This window comes from Hordeum vulgare, unplaced genomic scaffold, assembly GCF_904849725.1.
Source record: "Hordeum vulgare subsp. vulgare unplaced genomic scaffold, MorexV3_pseudomolecules_assembly, whole genome shotgun sequence".
Taxonomy (NCBI): Eukaryota; Viridiplantae; Streptophyta; class Magnoliopsida; order Poales; family Poaceae; genus Hordeum; species Hordeum vulgare.
The window spans coordinates 44875-55641 of NW_025422582.1; the positions used below are offsets into that span (position 1 = coordinate 44875).

The 10767-nt window shown below is 34.4% G+C and overlaps 2 non-coding genes across 2 annotated transcripts; both read left to right on the forward strand.

The window, feature by feature from the left end:
• Nucleotides 1–1794: 1794 nt before the first annotated feature.
• On the forward strand, nucleotides 1795–1868 carry TRNAP-UGG. Its single transcript has one exon. It is a non-coding gene; the product is annotated as a tRNA-Pro (tRNA).
• A 139-nt stretch (nucleotides 1869–2007) lies between these two features.
• On the forward strand, nucleotides 2008–2081 carry TRNAW-CCA. Its single transcript has one exon. It is a non-coding gene; the product is annotated as a tRNA-Trp (tRNA).
• Nucleotides 2082–10767: the final 8686 nt, after the last annotated feature.

Genomic DNA, 10767 nt, shown 5'->3' on the forward strand with positions numbered 1-10767 from the left:
TATTTTTTCTGGGTCTAGAACCTGTAATTATTGAAATTGACTGGGCTTGAAATTGTTTTTCGTTCTCATAGTTACGAAACGGTAAAAAAGATAAAATACGAGCCTGTTTTATAGCAAGAGTAATTAATCGTTGTTGTTTCAAGGTTAATCTATTTATTCGTCTCGATAATATTTTTCCTTGTTCACTAATAAATCTATTAATTAAACTCATGTTTCTATAATCAATTCGATCTCCCGGGCCAATCCGGGGACGCCTACGAAAAGGTTGTTTAGATTTACGAAAAGGTTGTTTGAATTTACGAAAAGTTTGCTTGGATTTACGAAAGGGTTGCTTGGATTTATTAAAAGTTTGCTTGGATTTACTAAAGGGTTGCTTAGATTTAAGAAAAGGTTGTTTAGATGTATACATGATTTATTCCTTATTTAATTTAAAATTGGAAAATGCACTTCTTTATTTTATTAATTTAGGATCCAGAAGAAGTAGTTTTTCTTTGATCCATATCTTATTTGATTCATATTTATAGTATATGAATACCCTCTATACATATGAAATAATATCGACCGGAAATCAGATGAGTTGATTTGTATTTTGTATTCTATACTATGTTTTATTTATATATAAAATATGAAGTTCTTACTCTTTCTGTTGTTTGGAAAGATCGAATACACGATGTTCCTATTTCTTTATTTCGTGATGAGTCGTATGCTTGCGACAATAACGACAAAATTTTTTGAATTCTAATTGTCCGGGTGTATTGTGGCGATTCTTTTGAGTACTATATCTAGAAATCCCCGTCGATTCCTCATTGGCACCTTTTCGAACACAACTGATGCATTCCAAAATAACTCTGATTCTAACATCTTTTCCCTTGGCCATGAACCTCCTTTTCCTTTTGGATTGACTTAATTTAATTCTTCTACTTATTCTTTTATTCTTCTATTTTGAATCCGAAGAAGAAGAATAAAATTCATTAGAATAATTTTTTTTTATTCTTAAATTAAGTAATAAAAAATAGAGAAATAATTAAAGAATACAATCCTTGTCGAATTAGCAAAGATTTTGGTTCGAAATCCTTTCATTTAATTAGTCAGCCCCGCCTTTTTCTATGCTCTGATTTCTGAGGCCTGATTTAGCTTGGGTACCCCTTTAAATTGAATTTCTATTTTTAAAAATAGGGTTTACCAAATTTTTAATGACTCTGAGGTTCAACCCAATCCATCTTTTCTTTCTTTTTCCTTCCGATACTAAAAAAAGATTGAAAAGGATAAGATAAAATTTTGTCATATCACGAAGAAATCTATCCCTCCCATAGCAATAACTAGAATTAAAAAAAAGGGAATGACAAAGCATCCGGGAATAAACGATTAATTTCTATCAATAAACCTGCTAAAGCACCAAACCATAGAGTACTTAGCACGGGTGCTACAGAGAGATATGTTTTTATATCCCGCATTGAAAATCCTCCTTCCTTGTTGGAATACATATATGATCATAAACTTATGCTATATATAAACTGAACCATAATCGACGAAATTTTCCGAAATTGTCCTATCCCTAAAAAATAAAAAGATGACCCCTTCTTCCTATATATTATCAAGGAAAAGTAATCTTTCTTTTATAGGCGAAATTCTATTGGATTTTAGCTGTATATAATTCCTTAATTATATGAGACCAAAAAGAAGAAATGACACGAGGGTTCTATATATAGATAGAGAAAGAATAAGAAAATTATGATGTGGAAAAGAAGACAGGAATTGTGTACAATGGCATTGCACAACAATTTAATTTGGAAAAGGGATGTAGCGCAGCTTGGTAGCGCGTTTGTTTTGGGTACAAAATGTCACAGGTTCAAATCCTGTCATCCCTACCTATTACTTCTTTCTTCTTTATAGGCAGTAGCAACGAGATCAATTAAAGTAAAGTGGGTATAACTGGAATTTGTGGAGACTATACGTACGTGAGATACATTAGGAATAGAAAAAGATTTTCTTTTTGAATGAATGAAAGCGCTCTTAGTTCAGTTCGGTAGAACGCGGGTCTCCAAAACCCGATGTCGTAGGTTCAAATCCTACAGAGCGTGATTCCATCTATCTTATGTCGAAGCAGAGTAAAATAATTTAACAAAATTGAATTGTAACTCCAATTTGACCTCCTCCAGACCAGAGAGGAGGTCAATAAAAAAAAAAAAATGACTCAATCAAAGATCCAACTGATCCCCACGCCTGTATTGCAAATACGCAGTCACGAATAATCCCGCTAAAGTAATAGGAATTAGGCCTAAGACGATTCCAAATAGAAAAACTTCAATCATTTCGATTTGTTCGGGGGGATAAAAAAAGAGGTACGATCTATCCCTAAATAGTACTCTAAATTATCCACGAATCTCAATGACCAAGAAAAGAATTCCTAATTAGTCTGGAAAAGAGTCGTAGAATATCAGGAATCCCAAAGAAAGATTTTGCTTTTCTGAATTATTATTATTCAGTCAATTCAAATAAGACGTATCTTGTTCAAGCCAATAAATAGAGCTGGGGTTATAGTTAAAGCAGCCAGTAGAAAACCGAAATAACTAGTTAAAGTAAGCATGAAAGAGTTAAATTCCATTTATTTTTTTTTACTACACTACATATGTTGGTAAAGCATTTACCTAAGTTATGGAAAATTCATAATTCATCAGTTATTTTAGATAATACTAAAAAACAAGATAGAGTGAGATACAGAAGTGTAAAAGAAAGTGGATTCATCAGATGATACATGAGTCCCTAATTTCGAATCAAGAGATTTGTTATGGAATTTTTCAATTGAGTAAAGTAATAATATTAAGAACTAGATCATATAACCCCATTGAATGAAAAAATGAAATTGGATTTTCAGGGAAATTTCGGAATAAGAGATAAATAAACAATTGAATTTGAAAAAAAAACTTCTTTCTATTTTGGATAATTTCTTTTTCAATAGGACCCTCTTTTTGGACTGAACGATCGAATATTCCCCTATTCCTTCTTATTTTAATTTTAACTGATTGTATTCTATATGGAATAAGAGGAGAAGAAAAGCATTCCACGACCTCCCGAGGGTCTGTTAAAAAAAAAAGAAAGCTCTTCCTTGAATTTACTTTATTTTTATTCCTTTTTCGAACTCCAACCAAAGTAGATTCGAAGACGAGTCACTTCAATTATCCTTTTAAGTTCTATTCTATCTTCTGTCTTTCCCTATTTCATCTCGTAAAGTTCCACGCTCGCAGTTTGGTCAAGAAAGTTAGACCTAATCCAACAAACAAGACAAGGATTAATTACGAATTATGAAAGGATAAATTTCACATATATATACTTGTCCTTGTATTGTGTCAGTATGAGAATATCCTTCCTAAATTATTTATCCAAACCTATTGATCATTAACTTAGATTTTCCCAAGATTTTGGCTGCTATTCCGAATTACTCTATTATTCCGAAGCCAAGGAAAATAAATAGAACCTACAAAAAAGGGGTTTTCTATTGACGCCTTGAATAACATATAGCTTACCTATAGACAAAAAAAAGTAATTATGTTTCGGAACCAGGCAAAACCAGATTGCTGTGCCATAGGAAGGATAGCTATACTAATTCGGTATACTCAAAATACACCTTTGGTACAAAATTGACAATCTCACAAGGATGAAATATCAGTAATTTTCTATTTACTGGTTGATCCCATCTTTTACGGAATCAATTCCTTTTTTGAATGTACAAAAATTTTGGGAGTTCAGCATGTCTGGAAGCACGGGAGAACGTTCTTTTGCTGATATTATTACCAGTATTCGATACTGGGTTATTCATAGCATTACTATACCTTCCCTATTCATTGCGGGTTGGTTATTTGTCAGTACGGGTTTAGCTTATGACGTGTTTGGAAGTCCTAGGCCAAACGAATATTTCACGGAAAGCCGACAAGGAATTCCGTTAATAACCGACCGTTTTGATTCTTTAGAACAACTCGATGAATTTAGTAGATCCTTTTAGGAGGCCCTCAATGACCATAGATCGAACCTATCCTATTTTTACAGTGCGATGGCTGGCTATTCACGGACTAGCTGTACCTACTGTTTTTTTCTTGGGATCAATATCAGCAATGCAGTTCATCCAACGATAAACCAAATTCCAACTATAGAACTATGACACAATCAAACCCGAATGAACAAAATGTTGAATTGAATCGTACCAGTCTATACTGGGGTTTATTACTCATTTTTGTACTTGCTGTTTTATTTTCCAATTACTTCTTCAATTGAGAGAAAGAAAGAGACTAATAAGAATTCTCTTATCCCATTTGGAAAGATACCATCCTTATAACTACCCATGACTGTTTTTGTCTCTAGCATGACCAATTGATAAAATGTGGAGGAAAGTAGGGGAAATGGCCGATACTACTGGAAGAATTCCTCTTTGGCTGATAGGTACTGTAGCTGGTATTCCTGTGATTGGTTTAGTAGGTGTTTTCTTTTATGGTTCATATTCTGGATTGGGTTCATCTCTATAGTAATCGGAGGGACCAGATTGTAAACATGAAAAAGTAGGAGCTTAGCGGGTCCTTACCCCCTTTATCTGATTAGAGCGGAAAGGACCCGCGGAATTTTTACTCTTATAACGCGAATTGAATCTATTCGATTCACTCTTATGAAGCAACAAGAAAAAGAGATCACTCGAGGATCCAATATCTTATTCCACAAAGGAAGTATCCTGAAAATCCTTGATTTAGTTTCGAGTAATAAACTAATAAAACCTTAATCAAAACTATTCAACTAGCCTAAAAATAAAAAAAAAACCTTCAATGGAAGAGTTTACTTTTTTTTGCAAAATTTCTGTAAGTTTGAAGTTAAACTTAATTAAACAAGCCAAGCAATTCTATTTGCTTACAATCACAAGAAATTTGTCCCCCGCCATATTTTCTTCCCCTCTGTTTGTCCACTACCTCGGCTAAACCTAAGCAAAAGAAAAAGAGGCCCAAGAGACAGACCCGAATAAAGAAGAAATAGTAAAGTAATCTTTGACGAATTAGGAAGAAAAAGGATTCTTATTTTGATACAAGAAGAATCGGCACAAGAAAAAGCCTTTTTCTTGTGCCGAATAGACGATTAAGAAGACCTGCAATCCCTCGAAAGAAATTTAAATTTTATTGTTCTCGCCTTTGCCTTGGATTCTCTTCTTTTGCATGAGATATAAATAAGGAATTCCAGACATCTCGTAAACAAAAAAAAGTCTAAACAAAAAAAGGATTTCCAAAAAAGATCATAGATAATTCTAGCAATTGCCAATAAATCGAGGCTTTTTACCAACTTGATGGTAAGAAATTCCGGGACCTAGAAATTCATTTCGTACAATTGAACCTTTTCAAACTGTTTCTTTTTGAGAACCAAAAAAACTTGTGCCAAAATAACGGATGCGAAGAAGAACAAAAGGCCTTGGACACGTAATGGATCCTGAAGCACGATTTCTGCGTCCCCCTGACCAAAACCTCCCACATTAGGATTGCTTGTTAATGGTTGATCAATCTTGATGGATTCCCCCTCTGAAACAAGAAGTTCTGGTCCGGGAGGTATAATATCAATCACTTGGCGTCCATCTGATGCATCAACTATGGATATTTCATACCCCCCTTTTTCTTTACGTAGTATTTTTCTTACTATACCTGTTGACGTAGCATTATAGACTGTATTGTTACTCTTGCTACCATCAGGATAGATCTGTCCTCTTCCTCGGTTTCCCCCTACATATATAGGATATTTTAAGAAATGAGCATCTTTCTTCGTAGCAGGATCAGGGGAAAGAATGGGAAAGACAATTTCACTATATTTCTTACCGGGAACAGGGCCTATCACAAGAATATTTTTTTTATCGGGACGATAACTCTGAAAAGCAAGATTTCCTATCTTTTCTTTTAACTCAGGGGAAATACGGTCGGGCGGCGCTAATTCAAATCCCTCGGGCAAAATAAGAACAGCACCTACATTCAACCCTCCCTTTTTTCCATTAGCAAGAACTTGTTTCAATTGCATATCATAAGGAATTCGAAGAACTGCTTCAAATACAGTATCGGGAAGCACAGCTTGGGGAACTTCAATATCGACGGGCTTGCTAGCTAAATGGCAATTGGCACATACAATTCGCCCAGTTGCTTCTCGTGGGTTTTCATAACCCTGCTGCGCAAAAATGGGATATGCATTTGAAATAGATGTCCGAGTTATTACGTATATCATGATCGATACAGAAATCGATCGAGTTATCTGTTCCTTTACCCAAGAAAAAGTATTTCTATTTTCCATGTCCAATCACAGATCCCAGAATTTCTACAATAAATTAGATAGGTAGCTAAGCTAATCTAGTTCCCTATACACGAATTTGTTGGCATTCTACTGCAACAGTTGTACTGCAATGATGAATACCTTAAAGCAGGTATAAATAGAAAGAATTTTGGTAAAATGGAAAAGGGCTTTCTTTCTAAAGAAAGATGCTAATTTGATTAATATTAATATCGGGAGATCAAATGAATTTATGCTTCACTAATTGAATGATAAATGACTACAAGCGAAGGAGATAGACGGTTTAAACAAAAAAAGACCCAAAATTTCAAACATGTATCTAGAATTACTGGAAAACTACAAACAAAAATAGTGAAAATAAGCTCATTAGGAGCCCATCCAAAATCGTTATAGACCCAACGAATTACTAGTTCCCAACCACGGGTGGAGTGAAATCCAACAAAAAAATCAGTAACTAAAAGAATAAAAAAAGCTTTTATTGAGTCATTTAAATTATAGAAGAATTCCTGAACCCAAGAATTCAAAATGACAAGTTCCTCTTTACCCAGAAAAAAAGAACCACTTAGAATAGCCAAACAGATTATATTTGTCGAGAAATGCAAAATGATATGGAGATGATCCTCATTATTTATTTTGACCCATTGTATTATTTCCTTGTGTATTCCTGTAGGAGGTTTTTGTACATGTGTCTTTAGTTTCCCTTTTATCATCTCGTCCAAGAGAGAAAGTTCTTCTAATTCTATGAATCTTTCTAGAATCCTTTTCTCTTGAATATCAGTTAAGAGAGTTTCGGATTGCCTGGTATTCCACCAATTCTTAATCCAAAGTTCCAGACATTTGTTAAATGAGGAAGAGACCCCCCAAGGCAAAAGTACGATAAATACAAGATATAGTAAAGAAGGCAATGCTTTCTTTTTTTTCATTTTTGATCTGTAAATGGAGTTGTTAATGAATATGCTTCATTCGCTGACTCTATTCCATTCCCTGACTCTATATGATGATATTTCTATTTCATGATATTTCTATTTCTTTGAAGCAAAAACTCTATAGGTTTGATACCCTGTATCTATTCTTCTTTTTTGTATATTAGTGGAATTTCAGTGCATTGGGTTCTTTCTTAGATCTAGATGGAATGAAATAGTGAAATAGAATAAAAAAAGCCCTTTCGGGTGAAAATGGAAGAGAAGAATAGTATGCAATATATCTAACTTCGACAAAAAAAATTTAAAATAATTTTATCTTATCCTCGTTTGTTCCTTCCTTTAGATAAATACTTAAAAATCCCCTTACAATAACAAATCCAATTTCGAAGGGACTTCCTCCCCATGTTGAGAAAACTTTTCTTCTTCCAATTTATCTTTTCTTCATTCAATTCAGTTCAAAAAAGATACCTCAAAATACTTCAATTGGTACGCGCAAGAAATAGGCCAATTCGGCAGCTTTTTGTTCAATTTCTCGTGGAGTAAAAAACTTATCATCAGTACGAGTCAAGGGAATGATCCCCTGGCCCCGGATTTCCATATAAAGAATACGACGAGGATAAAGACCCTCTTTAACCTGAATTCTAATTGATTGGATATCCCGCATAAGGAATCGAAGGAAGACGCGACGTTTTATTCCAGGGAATCCCCAACGAAAAATGCAAACTATTCCCTCTTTTCTATCGAATCGGTCATAACCACTACCTACATTCCACAAAATAGTACACCACAGGTAGGAGCTAATGAATAGGCCTGCGATTCCGTAGAAAGACATCACGACCCCCTGCGGAAAAAAAAGAATTTCTTGAGATGGAAGTATAGATATAATATTCTTACCAAGATAACTGGAAGTCCCAACCAATAAGAATCCTAGTGAACCTAGAAAAAGAATACAGGCCCAGAAAAAATTACTCCTTTTTCGAGAACCTTTTAGAAGTTCTACCCATATGTGTTCTGATCGCCAATTCATATTAGATATACTAAATCCAGCAGCGGTCGATTGAAATTGAGAGAATAAGCTAAATAATTTTGCCTTTACTTTTTTTGATTCTGAAATCGCCTTCAGCAACTAGTACTCCTGTGAAATAATAGGTTAGATACATTGACTTTCTATTCAAAAAATATTCGTTGATTCAATTAAAATAAATAAAAAAAAACTCGCTATACCAAGCTCTGCATATTCATGCATTTATGCTCGTAGCCTATATCTGCATCCATAGCCGTTTTTCATTTGTGTGTAGAAAGTGTGTGTAGAAAAAGTCACATACCCTACCATATTATATTACTTACACTAAAAAATACTAGACAATCTTTTTTTTTTGCACATAAAGAAATAAAGAAGTCATTGCAATTGCCGGAAATACTAAGCCTACTAAAGGCACGAAAATAGAAGGTAAGTTTAAATCCGTCATGGAATAGGTGTCTCAATTCAAATTTACTATTTCTATCTAGTCGAAAAATATCTTAAGATTCTTATGATATAATTAAGTATATCTATTATAAGGAATATTGACTATTGTATTTTTTTAGTTTGCAAAATATTCTGTAAAAAAAATGATAAGGATAATAAGAAAATTCCAAAAAAGGAGAACTAATTAAAAAGATTTTTTTTATTTTCCCATCCTCATGGCCTTTCTATCTTTCTAATCTAATTTGAAATTGGATTCAAAAGAAAGCGACTAGAATTTACTTCCTGCATACATACTTCTCTAGAAGCGCATACAATAATGCGTGGTAAAGGCAGAAAAATAGTATATTCAATCAAAATCAAAGGGCAAATTATCTTACCTACTATAGATCCCCTACTACCCTCTTAAGATCCCCTACTACCCTCTTAAGATCCCCCCTACTACCCTCTTAGACTTTTAAAGGCGATATACCACCCAAAGAAAGGGTATGAAAATGCCGGGTGGTGTTAGCTTTTCGACGAAGACCCGTCCTGTGCCGCGAAGTCCTGTTAGTAAGACCCCGCGCAATAATGGATTATAGAAGAATAGTATTCAAAATACTGCTCTGGACGCATATAGTAGCATTGCGATTCCTAATCTTTTTTATTTATGAATATGAACAGAAAAAATTCATTGTATCGTTGGGTCGGAGCGGAGGTTTGGTCCAGAAAAATTAGGAACAAAACGTCTACTCTACCACACTGAAGTCTATAGCGCTGTATTTCCACGAAAGTATAATTCTTACCATCAGGATACGCTCCTTTCAACGTCTCTCCGATGGGTCCAGGTTCTATGTCCAATCCCAAATCAAGGATTTCTCGCTCTTGATCGGAGTCATAAACTAAAACTACCTTTTTATCCTTTTTATTAAGGTTATAGAAAACTTCCTTATCTAGTTCTAGCATGTTGACTCACGATTACGCCTGTTAAAAGTTTCAAACGTCCTCTTTTTTGAAATTGAAAGAGAGTCTTATAAAAAGGTCTAACTTCCAAACTATGTCTTTTTTCATTCATTCTCCTTTAGTTTTTTTCTCTATCTAGAAGTGGAATAGAATAACCCGGTTGAAGGGTAATGATCATACGTCTGTAATGCATTGTACGGCCCAGAATAGGTCCTATTCTTCTACCTTTTCCAGGTAGTCGATGGCTATTCACAGCTACCACCTTAATCCAAAGAAGAGTTTGAACCAATGCTTTATTTCTGTCTTAGTGAATCCCGATTCGACATTAAAAGTATATTGATTCTTTCCCAATAAACGAAGACTTTTTTCTGTAAATACTGCGTATTTGATTCCATTATCATATGATACTACTATATTTTATTATTTTCTTTTTATTTCTTTATTGTATTATACCTTAATATATATATATATTCTAGATATATAGAATAGACGAATCTCGATTTGTCAAGTCTCATGATCATATCATGATCTATTTTTATTCGGCTCAATCTTTTTTATAAAAAAAAAGATTGAGCCGAGTTTAATTGCAATCAATTAGAAGAATAAAGAAGAATTACTGCATTTCATAACTTATTTTTTTCTCTTTTTATTTCGTTTATTTTTTTTTAGACCTTCTTATCGATAGTATCTACCGGCTCGAACTCGAATTTGATCGCCTTCCATACTTCACAAGCTGCGGCTAGTTCAGGACTCCATTTGCAAGCTGCTCGGATAATTTCATTACCTTCGCGAGCAAGATCACGCCCTTCGTTACGAGCTTGTACACAAGCTTCTAAAGCCACTCGATTAGCTGCTGCACCAGGTGCATTCCCCCAAGGATGTCCTAAAGTTCCTCCACCAAATTGTAATACAGAATCGTCCCCAAAGATTTCGGTCAGAGCTGGCATATGCCAAACATGAATACCACCTGAAGCTACCGGTATAACACCTGGCATGGATACCCAGTCCTGAGTGAAAAAGATACCGCGAGCACGATCTTTTTCAATAAAATCATCGCGCAATAAATCAACAAAACCTAAAGTCATTTCGCGTTCCCCTTCTAACTTACCTACTACTGTACCGGAGTGGATATGATCTCCC